Source organism: Peromyscus eremicus, chromosome 15 (assembly GCF_949786415.1).
Source record: "Peromyscus eremicus chromosome 15, PerEre_H2_v1, whole genome shotgun sequence".
Classification (NCBI taxonomy): domain Eukaryota; kingdom Metazoa; phylum Chordata; class Mammalia; order Rodentia; family Cricetidae; genus Peromyscus; species Peromyscus eremicus.
Window position 1 is genome coordinate 40,572,501 of NC_081431.1, and position 13,905 is coordinate 40,586,405.

A 13,905-nucleotide genomic window follows, 5' to 3' on the forward strand; every position below is an offset into this window, starting at 1 on the left:
GGTGTTGTAAAAAAAAAACCCATTCTCTACAAGTAGCATCAAGAAGAAAATGAAAAAGTAAGCAAATAATTGGAGAAACTAGTCTTGATTCACTTACTGGAAAAGAATTTGTATCCAGCTAAGCACCCAGCAGTTTCACTTCTAAAGGTTTATCCAAGAGAAATCAAAATATATACCCACATAAAGACTTGAACACACAACCATGTGTTGATCATGACCATCATCCACAGACAACTCAAATTTACATCTAAATAGATAGATAAAACTGTTGGTGGCACACACATATAATCCCAGCATTTGGGAAACTGAGACAGGAGGAAGATGTGGGTTCAAGACCAATCTGGGATAGATATTGAGTTCCCTCAAAAACCAAAATGAAAGACAACAACAACAATAAAACTATGAACTGTAAACATACAATAAAATACGATTCAGATGTGAAAATGAACAGACAATGGGTCTATACCACAACATGAATGGGGAAAATACCATTTAGAAGAGTGCATAGTAGGTGATGTCAGTCATAGAAAATTCTTCAATAGAAAAAAGTTGCCCTGTAATCACAGAAAGCAGATCTAGAGAAGTTGCCTATAATAATAAAGTATAAGAAACATTTGGAGGTGATAAAATGTGTAATATCTTGAGTGTGGTAGAAGTCATTAAGCACAGTCATCTGTCAGAACCACTGCACTCCACTCAAGAAGGGAAGGCATTTTATTTTATATTAATTTATATTTAAATGAAGCTACTTAATTCTTTTTCTGGGAAGTATGTTCCCTACCCTCTCAGAGGAGGCTGATTTGCTTCCAGAATTTCTTCTTGTCTCACAAGACTCACTGTAGTAGCCATTAGGCACCATTTCCTCCTAACCTTTCTCTTACTTAACATAGAGAACAGCCCTGTGAGATCTGCATGTGAAAGAGATATCTTCATTCATTACAGCACTGTTCACAATAACTAATATATAAAAGTAATGTAAGTCTCCACTAACAGAAGAGCTAGTAAGGAAAATGGATAAATTTGCACTATGTAATACTACTCAGTAGGAAAAATAATAAGATTCTATAGTTAGAAATGTCATGAATATTATTGTGCTAAGTGAAAAAAGCCAACCATGAAGACAATCATAGGATCTCAGTCATACACAAATGTATGCTGAGCTCACGAAAGTAGGTAATGGAATGGTGGTTACCAGGTATTAAGAAAGGGATATTGGCCAAAATCACAAAATTTCAGATATGCATAACGATTAAGTCCTGAAAATCTGTTGTGCAGCATGGTGGATATGATAATAAAGTAACGAATACTTGAGAACTGTTAACTGAGTAGCTTGAGTGTTCTCGATAGAACAAAGTAACAAAGTACATGTGTCAGATAACTTGATTTAATCACATGTATGTATCTCACACCACATATCATAAATATATAAACTTTGTCAATTATTGCTTAATAAATCTGGGAGGAAATTAACAACACATCAACAATCCTGGAGTTGTTTACATTTAGCCAGGAATAATTCCCTTGGAAACAATCACTGAAGGGCTTCCACAAACCATGGGCTGTCTCTAGTAAACACATGCCCATTCAGTGAAGAGGCCTAAGTTGCCTTCATTTAGATAAATGAGTAGGCTAACAAAAAAGGGTTGAGTTGAAATATGATCACAGGCTTGGGAGAAAATTACAAACTGTTTCATTTATTATACATTCTCTAAGCCAGTGGTTCTCAAACTTTCTAATATTGCAAGCCTTTATACAGTTCCTCATGCTGTGGTGATCCCCAACCATACAATTATTCCATGGCTACTGCATAACTGTAATTTTGCTACTGTTATGAATCATAATATAAATATCTGATATGTGACCCCAAGAGGGTTGTGACCCACAGGTTGAGAACCTATGGTCTAAGCTCAACCTCATTTCTGTCAATCAGAAACATCTAAAGAGTGCTATGTGCTGTGCCTTGAGCTGCTCATCCTGCTAGCTCCCACCTACCCAGCACTTACTATTACCTGGAGTTTTATGTGTAGTATATATAAATATAAGTTAATCATCATTGTGACCCTTGAGAGGGTACTACGGCCATCTCCATCTCCATTCTGTGGTTAGCCAATTGAAGGGCAGAATGGTTAAGTAACTTCCTTATTGTCACAGAACCCACGGTTGTAGGACTCAGAAGCCATTAAATCTTTATCATAGATTGCTGATCCTGTTTTGGGCAGGATGAGAAAGAAGTTTAAGACTAGTCATGCAGGGAAGTGGACTCTAGCTTACTCAAACAGGCTTTGGAAAAAGGGGGACCCCTTTAAACTCTTCTATCTGACCTATACCCTTTCTCTACCTAAAAACAGCTGGGTCTTTGTGATTAGCATATTATTTCCCACCAAAGGAGCCTCATTAAATCCCTGATTCCTGCTTTATAGAGGGAACCGAATGGATGCTTTGTAGAGTTCTTGGCGGAAGAAGCAAGAACTTAATGTTCATTCCCTCATTTCTTCTCTTAGTCCCTTAGCATTCATGTAAGTGATCTAGAGCCAATATTACACAAAGCTTCATGTTGGGATGGGTCAGATCCTATTCTCACTGTTGAGTTCTGATGATTACCACCTCCCATCACAGACTTCCTGGTTGTTGGCAAATTCCACTTCCTGGTGTGGACCATTCATTACAGTAGCAGCTGGCCCTGTCCTTCCTGGTGTGGACCATTCATTACGTCAGCAGTTGGCTCTACCCCTGGGATGCCTCTGAGAGCTGCTTCCCTGATGGGTAGAGCATGGTTCTCTTGAGGTGGGGGTCCAAACAATCATTCAGGAAAGAACCAGTCTCCCTTTTCCTGTTCTCCTCCACCCACCTCTGTGTGCTATAAGGAAATGGTGAATTGATGGGCTGGGTCGCACCCCAGGGACCCTTAGCAAACTGTTCCTCCACGCTCCCCTTGCTTTTGAATGGAAAGAAAATGGGTGGGGTAGACATCTTGCACAATTTGAAAACAGAATTCAGTTCAGTTCTATAAAATAGACTCTGAGTTTATAGCATAAATAATGGCATTGGAACACAGAGATTGGAGCCAAAGAGACATGAACAGCTTGTTCCTGAAAGTCCTGGAATGTGAGCAAGAGTGAACACGTGAGAGGTTGGGCTTCCATAAGCTGAGAAGCTGCACACCCCTGGAGAGGAAGAAGTCCTGGAAAGCTGAGCCTTGTCTTGGGTCTGTACTGAGCCTCACACACAGTAAGCACACTTCATGTAGAAACTCCCATCTGTCCTACTTGGTAACTTAGGAGAGTTACACAGTAGCCCTGCATTCAGAATAGTGCTTGGTGCAAAGGAAGCTTTCCAAATGATTCCCAACAAAAGAAGGATGCTGAGACCTTTGCAACGTAAGGGGCTGTGTCTTGTTATCCAAGTCTGGAGCCTGATAAAGTCTCTTGGTTGATTTTCAGGAGGAATTATTTAACAATCCTTAATACATAATTGAATAAATGAGAACTACATCTATCTTATCACGTTAGAGGTCTATTAAGAAACACTTGGGCTTTGTCTACATTCTAACACAATCAGAGGACAGCTATTTGCCCCCAGAACAGTCAAACTGTTTTTCACTCTTTGGAGAAGTGGTTGTTAAAGCATGTTTCAGCATAACCCTGGTCCTTGTGGGCTTTGCAGCCTTCTTCAGCAGAAACAACCACACTGCGTTGTTGTTTGTGTGTTTTTCACGTGTTATTTACAAGCTTAAGGTTTGTGGTGACATTGTATGGGGCAAGTCTATAGGCATAATTCTTCCGAAGGTCCAGATGGTTGCATGCATTTTTGTGAAATGATGTATGTATTAGTTATTTTCCTGGTGGCTGTGAATAATGCCTGTCAGAAAGAAATACTCAAGGGAGGAGAAGTCTCAGAAGAAACAGACCATCATGGTGGGAAGGTCTGGCGGTGGGAGTGGCTCCGTCCACATCGGCAGAAGGGTGAGGGGACTCGCCAGGAAGCAAAGAGCTAGGGTTGGGACCGGATGTAGATACACCTTGAAGTGTCACACCCAGGGATATACTTCTGCTAGTGAGGCCACAATAGCCAAAGATTCCATAGCCTCCTACAACTGGGGATGAGGTGTTGAAGTCCTTGGGCCTACAGCAGACGTGACAGATTCAAACCACAACAAGGTGGTTTGAAGTAAGAGGCATATCACTTACACAGAATACTTTAATAGACTTCGTGGACACAGCATAATGTAAAGAAAACCTGCTTATGCCTTGGGAACAGAAGTCACATAACTATGTTACTCACTTTATTGTCCTGAAGTGCCACTGAACAACAGTGCCAAGCAGAATGTTAAAACAATGATCCATTCCGGTATATAGGCCTACCTCAAAGACACAATGGATTCAGTTCCAGATGTCTGAAATAGAACAGATGTTGAGATAAAGCGAGCAAAGCTCAAAGGAGGAAGAGCTGTATTTCCTCCTAAGTCTTTGTCCAGTCCCCCCCATCCTACCCCCATGTGACTCCCCCACCCCCCACCACACATGTAGTATCATCTAATCTTCAACTTGACACTAGTCATCTGTCAAGGCAAATCTTTCTTTAAAGAGTCCTGTTAAGGAGGCCAGGCCGAGGCTCTGTTTTGACAGGAGCTGTATCTAAGTGAGGCTGCCTATGTCCTTGGCTTTGGCTGTTCCTCTTATGACTCACCAACAACCTGAACTTCTCTGATGTAACAAGTTTTTGGAAGTTCTGTTGAACGGACAAATACTTCCCAGGACAGCCTGAGATGCCCAGACAATGTACAATATGCAAATTGACAAAGATCAGATTAACCTAGCCGATGCAGAAAATCTGGGAGTTTAAAGCAAGCATGCCTAGGGCATGCTTTGACAGTTTTCGGGGGCATTCCATTTCTGTTGTCCTGAGTCTTTAAGCTACTAACATAAGCACAAGAACCACAGCGCTGCAACTATCATGAAGTCAAAAGCAAGCCACAGCAGGAGCCAGCACACCCTGAACGGTTTGCAGAAACTCCCTAGGGACCCAAGGTTGCAAAACATTCAGTGAAAAACACAATGCACACACCCCTCTTTCTCTACTGTAGAGTTTTCTAATCTTTGAACTCGTCAGTTGCTGCTTGTGACATCAATCCTCCATGAAGATGCTTCACTTTTCACTGGTGCATGAAGCCATTCCTTGGGAGATAGAGGTTAGAGTTGTGTGTTCTGAACCTTCTGCCTTGAGCTTTAAGCCGAAAGACCCCAGACAACATATTCCTACTCAGTTAAGGTCAGAGATTAAGGTATGTGTTCACACTGTGGGGATGTATACTTATGTACGTATTATGTATTTATTTAAAGGACCCCTGTCCTTGAGCGCAACAGGAATGATGCTGCCTCCTAGTGGAAAAAAAGGGAAAATCAAGAGAAATAGCCATTTTACTACAAGCTATCTCAGACTCTATATTAAAATAAAAACTCCATTCTCTCTGTTTTTTAGGGATCTGATTCTGCAAGGTTTTTACAAAGTCTCTTTCTAAAGGTCTATACCTCTCCCTTGGTAGCCCATTCAAAGCTACCAACCAGTATGTTTTTGATAACTTCCTATATGCTGGAACATGTGTAGAGAAACATGGGCAACGCTAGGTGGGATTTCTCCCAGATCATGTATAATTCAGTAGGGAAGACCAGTGTGCACCTTAAAAGCAATCCAGAACAGCCAACTCTTCATCTGAGTGGCTCATTCTATTGTATGGAGTCCATCAGGTGCATAACCTCTTGGACTCTGGCCACAGAAGCAAGTTCAAACTCCACACTTTAGCTTCCAAAGATTTGCCAAATTTCTTGCTACTTCTCCATCACATTCTGTTTGAACTACGGTTTTAGGGTAGTCCTCCAGGGAGCCAGTCTCAGGCATATCACTAGAAATCTAGGCAAGCATAGAAGGCAACATTGTCATAACTCAACTGGGAAGGACCTTAGGTGCATTCCTTCAATGTGCTGTGTCCTCCTTAGGGTTACCGTTGCTGTGAGGAAACACCATGACTAAAAGCAGTTTGGGGAGGAAAGGGTTTATTTGGCTTACACTACCACGTCACTGTTCATCATTAGAGGAAGTCAGGACAGGAACTCAAACAGGGCAGGAACCTGGAGGCAGGAGCTGATGCAGAGGCCATGGAGGGGTGGGTGCTGCTTACTGGCTTGCTCCCCATGGCTTGCTCAGCCTGCTTTCTTATAGACTCCAGGGCCACCAGCCCAAGGTCTAGTCAACAACTAGTTAAGAAAATGCTCTATAGACTTGCCTACAGCCCGATCTTATAGAGGCATTTTCTCAATCGAGGTTCCCAGGTGACTATAGTTTATGTCAAGTTGACATAAAACTAGCCAGCACATACTGTTAAGAATAAGCATTGGCATCTTTGTGACTGCTTTAGGAACCATGAAGCATTATAAGGAGAATGGGGCCACCTATCTAAATGACTTTGCTTGAATGAACTAAGAAGTTGGCTGGCCTGGGAAAATCCGAACACCTGTACACTGTGTGGACACACCTTTCCTTACCCACGGTTGTAACAACTAGCTTCCACTCAGAGAAAAACTAGACAAAATTAGTTACAAGGAACATCTGACTACAAACCAGCCCGGAGGAGGGTGCAGTCCATGGAGCCATCTATTGTTGCCCGGGATCCTGAGCTCTCTCATGCCTTGAGAATTTCTGAGACCACCCCACTGATATCCTATACCAAGTTTTGATCATCTCAAAACTCAGTGGACACTCTTTCTTCCTCCTTAGAATCTTTTCTATTGCTATACTTTGCATCGTTGCAGCCCAGCTATGTTAAGGGTTTAGCTTTCATGTCCCCACTGTGGGTGATGTACATCTCTTGTTGCACTGTAATAAGCTGTTGACTCCCTGATACCGCCAGTACGGGAAATCTGCTAATGGGTGAGGCTGTGTCTTAATTTTCGGTGTACTCCAGCATCTCTCCTAGCTGCTGGTGTTTGATTCTTTCTCTCTCTCTCTCTTTCTCTCTCTCTCTCTCTCTCTCTCTCTCTCTCTCTCTCTCTCTCTCTCTCTCTCTCTCTCTCTGTGTGTGTGTGTGTGTGTGTGTGTGTTAATATGTCAGTGTTTTAGGAAAGAGAGAGAGAATCACAAAAAATGCCGGAGTAGGTTGGATTTATAGAGAAGACTGGGTTGAGAAGGGACAGGTGGGGTACAGGAGAGACTTTCCTGCCAGGACAATTGTGAGCCAGACCATGTGACCATGTGACACAAACAGTAGAGGACATGAGCCTGACCGTGAGAAGCAAACATTCTTCTCCATATCTAATCAAGATTGAACAAACTCCATTTTCTGCCTCCTTTTGTCCTTCCCAGAATGTCCAAGGAAGTAGGAATATGCCACAAAATTTGCAGCTTGTGAACACACAGAAAGTTCTTTTCAGTTTCAGCTCTGAAATCAAGTCTTTGGGGGCTGCATGAATTCTGAGAACAAGCTCCTTTGCATATAGCATCCTTCTCCCTCAACCTCCTACAGAAGTTTCTACACCCAGTGTCCTGCTCAAAGAGCATTTAGTGTGAGCTCAGAGCAGCTAGACTTCAACCCAAATATCCTTGGCCTCTGCAATTACAGCATCTGCCGCAGGCCTCACCTTTCTGTTGGTGGTCTATTCCTTGAGGCTTAGGTTGAAGATTATTTTGTAAACAATGTAGGGATTGCATTTGAGAATGGTGGTCAGGGCTGTTATCTGGTCAGGTTGGGAGAAAGTGGAAAGCGTTGAGCAAAATCTTTTTTTCTGGACAGAGTTATTCTGAAACAAAGGCATTCTAGCTCTCAAGATAATGAATCAAATGATAAAGATGGCAATGTCATAAGAGATTTTGCTTGGAAAACAACTTTAAGACCACGTTTCAAGATAGAAGACACCATACTATATGCTTCTGTTTCTCATGCATCTGCAAAGCATATGATGATGTGTTTAGAATCTTCACACTCGGGCTGGAGATATGGCTCAGTAGTTAAGAGTACTTCTTGCTTTGATTCTAAGCAACCATGTCTGGTGGATCACTGACACTCTCTTCTGGCCTCCACAGACATTTGGGTGCATCTTCCCACCCCTCCAAGCATGTAACTTAAAATAACAAAAATAAATAATTCTAATTTTTTTTTCTTTTTTTTTTTTTTGGTTTTTCGAGACGGGGTTTCTCCGTGTAGCTTTGCGCCTTTCCTGGAACTCACTTGGTAGCCCAGGCTGGCCTCGAACTCACAGAGATCCGCCTGCCTCTGCCTCCCGAGTGCTGGGATTAAAGGTGTGCGCCACCACCGCCCGGCTTTAATTCTAATTTTTAAAAAAAGATAATTAAATGAATAACAGACCTAAAAGTAAAAGCTACCACTAGAGAGCTTCTAAAAGATAACATAGGAGGAAATCTCTCTGACCTTGGGTATCCCACTGTTACTTAGATTCCACACTGAAAAAATACACCATAAAAGGAACTTCATCAAATTTGAAATCTAGCCAGTCAGGGTGCTTAATACTTGCAATTTCAACACTCATAGGCTGAAGCAGGAGGAAGTTTGAGACCAGTTGAGACTACAAAGAAAGGTGTAGCCCAACCTGAACTATATGAGACCCTACCTCAAAAAAAGGTATAGACCAACCTGAACTATATGAGACCTCACCTCAAAAAAAGGTAGAGACCAACCTGAACTATATGAGAACCCACCTCAAAAAAAAGCAAACAAATGAGCAAATATTAAAACTACTCTATTTAAAATGACATTGATTAATGGAGTCTAAATATTTACTTCCCACCGTGTGTCATCTCCCTGCTGGGCATTAGATCATGGCACCTAATCGGATTCTCTGTTACAGTGTATTGAAACAAGAATACAAACACCTTAGGTTCACAGTAAAGATTAACACAAGGCTAGCCCTAGTAGTAGGTAGGTACGTGTCTGCTGTCCCAGCACTCAGAAGGTGGAGACAGGAGAGTCGATTGGGAGGGCAAGGCTAACACTACCACATGACAATCAGCCCAGGAGATTAGCCCAGGCTAAGTGAGATCCTGTATGAAAAGAAAGGGAGGGTGGGGGACACAAAACATAGAAAAAAAGTTTTAATCAAGATGTCTCAATTTTTTTTAATTGAAATTCATAGATAGAATCTGATAGTTGGGAATTAATATTGAAGTGATGAGGAATCAGAATGTATCAATACATTGATTACCTGGTCTTCATTGACTCCTGAATCCACTCCAAGGATGTGGATTCAGGATAAAGAATATTAGTGCTTTGAAGGGAGTCTTCAACTATATTTCACTTCAAACTATTGTGTAGGGACATTTTTGTTGCAGACAGGGTCTCACTGTTATAGCTCTGGCTGGCTTGGAACTTACTCTGTAGACCAGGCTGGCCTCAGACTCACAGAGATCCACCTGACTCCATTTCCTAAGCGCTGGGATTAAAGGCATGCTCTGTTATACCTGGCTGTACTGGTCATGCAGACCCAAATTTGAAGACCACTTTCTATGAAAACTTTGGCCATCTCAGACTCTGATGAAAACATCTAACATAATGTGTTACAAAGATTCCTGGGGTAAATATCTATAAAGTATATGACACATAACTGGGCCTCAACAGATGAAAATGATGATGATGAGCAGGAGGAGGATAAAATCCAAACCAGATTCCAGAAGCTGGGGCTGGGAGATAACTCAGAGGTAGGATGCAGGAAAGTATGTGCAAGGCCCTACGTTCAATCTCTAGTGCCAAATAAAAAAATTAATAAACAGTTTTTAAAATGACTCAAAAAGCTGACAAGGACCAGGTAATTCATGTGCTATTTATTCTTGAGAAACATGCTTCCTTCCCTATGATAAAATTTAGAGTCTAAAGGAGGAAAAAGGTACCTCAATTCCTTTCCACATCAGGTGCCAAGGATAGATGGCATTGACAAACCTACCCAGCACTCTTCACTTGCCCTGGCCTGGGCCTTGAGTCCCTCTGCAGACAGCCATAGCTAATCCATTTGAAGTTGACACTGGAGATAAAACATTACCCGCTATTCTTGATTTAAAGACTTGACATCCCCTCCAGACCAGAAAGAGTGACTCCAGAAGAGCTAATGGTCCAAGCTTAGTCTGGAGAGAAATGGCTAGGGTTTTCCTAACTAGTCAGTCCCTGGTTGATTTGGTCTTTATTTAGTTTAACTCTGTTCTTCTGTTCCTTTTACGTTTGGAAGTATACTATTGATCTTTAACTCACTTCAAAATGGGGTTTGACTTCCCAGACCCTGGAGTCACACACTCCCTTCACTGCCTTATAATTAAAGATGGTCTTCCTTCAGTTCAGGAGTGTCTTGGACTCTTTATGACCAAGAGACAGAACAAAAAGTTTGCCAAGTCAATACTCTGGTATTCCAATTCAACTAAAGCTAATAAATAAACTCGGCTTAGAAACTGCTTGAAACCTTGATGATAGGCAATAGCCCCTGACCAGTGACATCAGAATCTCTACAGATGTCATCCAATCAAAATTAGAGATAAGGTCCCTTACATTATTTTAATGTGGGGCCAAGAATGACAACCTGTCCTAACCTTAAGTGAGAGACTTTGTTAATGGACAAAGTATCCCTGCTGTTCAGTCACTGAGGCAGAGGTATCATTTGTGGTTTTGTGACAGGGATATGGGGTAGGTGTGGATTTAATGCTGTCCCATGCCTACCCAGTTTCCCTCACAATGAAAATGCATCCTGCCTTTTGAGTGTCCACCTGGATATTAATTAATTAATTAATTAATTAATTAATATTGGATATTAATACATTTGAATTAGGACTTAAATCCACCTTAGTCATAAACACAAAGCATGTTGCATGATTCAGTTACTATACACTACATTTTCTCAGAATGTAAACAATAGACTCAATTTGTGTTTCACTCTGTTTGGGGGTGAGTCACCTGTTAGGATAGTCCCATCACTAATGTTAGTACCATTTGCAATATTTGAGTAAATTACACTGGCGAATATGACTTGTATTGGTAATGTGTGTATGTGTGTGTGTGCATATTCATGTGTGTGTGTATGTATGTATGTGTGTGTGTGTGATATGTGTGTGTGTGTGTGTGTGTGTGTGTGTGTGTGTGTGTGTGCAGGAAGCAGACCACGGACAGTATGTGAAGGTCAGAGGACAACCTCAGGCGTTGGTCTTCACATGCCAGTGGGTCTGAGACGGGATCTCTCCTTTGTTGTTCTCCACTGTGGTGGTGGGCTAGCCAGCCTGGGAGCTCTGAGGAGTCTCCATCCTTCGCCTCCCATGTCACAGTAGGAACTCTAGGGCTGCAGACATGTGCTGTGCTGCCCAGCTTTTACGTGTGTTCTGAGGACCTGAGTTCAGATCCTCATACTTGTGTGGCCAATGCTGTAACTGTTCAGCCATTCCCCAGCCCTTTATTGGTAATTCTGTATATATGTGAGGGTATCCAACAATCTCATGTGCTTGAGTATTTATTTATAAAGTACACATTCCCTGTTAAAACATGCATTTCATGCTTCTTTGTGGTAAAATGTTAATTTTCTAACACTGTAATTCTAAAGCTATATGATTTGTGAACTTCATCTGGTGTTATGAAATATTTCTTATAAAAGAATCTTTGGAGTTGACCTAGAGTCAAGAATTCCGTGTCTAGGGATCCCTTCCTGATCTGTGTAAGGCAGGTCTTGGTTTTCACTTCTGTGTATTGAGCATGGCAATTCCAGTAAGGCCATCAGCGAGGGCGTTAACTCTGAGCAAGTTACTTGATGTCTGTACTCTTCAGTTTCCTCATCTGTAGGCATGGTTTAATAATAGTCCTTACCTCACGACTGTCCAGAGAATAAATGAGATCAACTGTGAAAAGCAAAGTCCCTGGCATTCAGGAAGAGCGGGACAAAGGGCACCTGTTTTGATGATGATGACGATGAGTGCCGTGACGACAATGGTGATGATAAATGAGGTGGCACCATTCAGACAGAGAAGCCTCTTTAATCCTGTCCTCGGCCAAGCATGTCCTTTCTACCCTTTGCTTCCTTTCCCCAGGTTGGAAACCACCTAGAGCGCATACCTGGAATGCCCAGTCTGGGGCGGGTAGCCCATTCAAGCCCTCTGCTTCTGCATTTGTGACTGTTTGGAACAGTCTCCCTGGAGGCGATCTGAGGAGTTGACGTCCTTGCTGCTGCTGCTGTCATTACTAAATAAACTGTTAAAGGTGTAATCACAGTGTCAGCACCCCAGGAGCGGAGAGAATTCATACCTAGAGGCATGCTAGTAGGACGTGACCCGCCAGACACCACCTTTTTTTTTTCTGTAGGTTTGGGATTGCCCCATTTTCTCATTTATTCTGTTTTCTTATAAACTCGGTGAGGGACCGCCTTCTCTGGAGAAGAATAAGTTACCAGCTGTCACTTAGATGGAACAACTAACACCCCTCTTCAAAGGCCTGTAGGTAATCTCAGCCCATGTCATAGCCTCACACCCAACTCCGGCAACCTCTCTCACCTCCAGGGATGACAAGAGACAGGCTCGCCCGCCATTCAGGAAGTGTGCTGTCTTTTCACCGCCCAATTCCATCCACTGTCTACGCCACATAAGCTGTCAAGTCCTGTTGGCATAACCAACCGGTCTTTATCCAGGAACAGACTGTCCATAACCTTGTCTTTCACAGAAAAAGTAACATGTCTAGAGTAACACGGTGTTGGGGAGAGCCCAGAGCCAGCCATGGACTTCCGGCTGAAAAGGGAGGTGTAAACAACCGGTCTTTGTAACTCATCCTTATAGATAAAACACCAATCTAAACATTACAGGCTCTCAGAACCAGAGTTCTCTCTCTCTCTCTCTCTCTCTCTCTCTCTCTCTCTCTCTCTCTCTCTCACACACACACACACACACACACACACACACATACACACACCACACACACAAAAAAACACCATCTAGCAACAATCTTTTTGTTGTGTTGTTTTTAAATTTTTTTTGTTTTTTACTTTTAAGATTCTTTTTTTTTTTTTTTTTTTTTGGTTTTTCGAGACAGGGTTTCTCTGTGTAGCTTTGCGCCTTTTCCTGGATCTCGTTCTGTAGACCAGGCTGGCCTCGAACTCACAAAGATCCACCTGCCTCTGCCTCCCGAGTGCTGGGATTAAAGGCGTGTGCCACCACCGCCCGGCTAAGATTCATTTTTATTTATTGGAGTGTCCTTTCTTTTGTTTATTTATTTTTTGTTTGTTTTTACATCTGTGTAGCTGGAGAGCTTCTCTCTGGGTCCCACCAAGCCCCGGCAGTCCCTTAGCCCACTTATAAAATAAACATACAGACACTTATATTATTTACAAACTGTATGGCCGTGGCAGGCTTCTTGCTAACTGTTCTTATATCTTAAATTAACCCATTTCTATAAATCTATACCTTGCCACATGGCTCGTGGCTTACCGGCATCTTCACATGCTGCTTTTCATGTCAGCGGCTGGCAGTGTCTCCTTCCTCAGCCTTCCACTTCCCAGAATTCTCTCAATTCTCCTCTCTGTTAATCCCGCCTATACTTCCTGCCTGGCCACTGGCCAATCAGTGCTTTATTTATTGACCAATCAGACCAATTTGACATAAAGACCATCCCACAGCACATCTGGACCAAAGTTTCCCCTCCCCCCTCCCTCCCAGTCCCTCCCCTCCCCCCCCCCACATTCTCTCTTCCTCCTCTGTTTCTTTTCAGAAAAGGGCAGACCTCCCATGGGTATCAGCCAGCCATGGTATACCAAGTTGCAGTGAGACTAGATACTTCCTCTTCTATTAGGGCTGGATGGGGCAATCCTGTAGGAGGAAAGGGTCCCAAAAGCAGGCAACAGAGTTAGAGACAGCCCCTGCACCTGCTGTTAGGAGTCCCACAAGAAAACC

General features: G+C 42.5%; 1 long non-coding RNA gene across 6 annotated transcripts in view; it reads right to left on the reverse strand.

Annotated features, from left to right (window-relative positions):
* The window catches only part of LOC131925221 (uncharacterized), a 148,494-nt gene that overhangs the window by 103,519 nt on the left and 31,070 nt on the right, over positions 1-13,905 (reverse strand). The window contains exon 3 of one of the 6 annotated variants that reach the window (XR_009383182.1): positions 12,095-12,217. The exons of the other annotated variants lie outside the window; for them this stretch is intronic. This is a non-coding gene — a long non-coding RNA (uncharacterized LOC131925221). Of the gene's footprint in view, positions 1-12,094; positions 12,218-13,905 lie in introns of those variants that run through there. 6 annotated transcript variants of the gene reach the window in all.